This window comes from Penaeus monodon, chromosome 29 (assembly GCF_015228065.2).
Source record: "Penaeus monodon isolate SGIC_2016 chromosome 29, NSTDA_Pmon_1, whole genome shotgun sequence".
NCBI classification, from domain to species: Eukaryota; Metazoa; Arthropoda; class Malacostraca; order Decapoda; family Penaeidae; genus Penaeus; species Penaeus monodon.
Genome location: NC_051414.1, coordinates 21,481,451 through 21,481,939, shown reverse-complemented (window position 1 = coordinate 21,481,939; position 489 = coordinate 21,481,451).

Sequence of the window (489 nt, the reverse complement as noted above, 5' to 3'; positions counted from 1 at the left end):
TGGTTTAGAGACGTTCATTTCGGGAGCATTTTGATAACTCACTTTCTCCGTGTTGATAGGAGACAGAAAATAATAACTAAATATAAAGATAAACAAATGAATGGAGAAATGAAAAAGTGAATAGATGAATAAATAAGTGAAAAGGGAATAGATAGAGAAAAATAGAGAAATAGCTAAATAAATCATGGGAGCTGGGAGTTGGGGAGAGTATGGGGAGGAGACCGGCAAGGGCGATTACACTGCCCCTCTACAATTTAAAGCGAAGGTTATAAAATTAGATGACGCAACGTAGCCTGTAATATGGCAGAGGCACAGTACGGATTGAGCGGCTGATAATTAAGATCACGATCATAATACATCATTCCCGTTAGAGGGGGGGGGGGGGGCTTACGACGCCTTCTTGTAGAAAAGTAGATCTAGAAAGTGAGTAAGCGTAATAGGACGCGCGTTAATGGCATACTAGAGGAGAGCGAGAGAAACAAAAGGAAC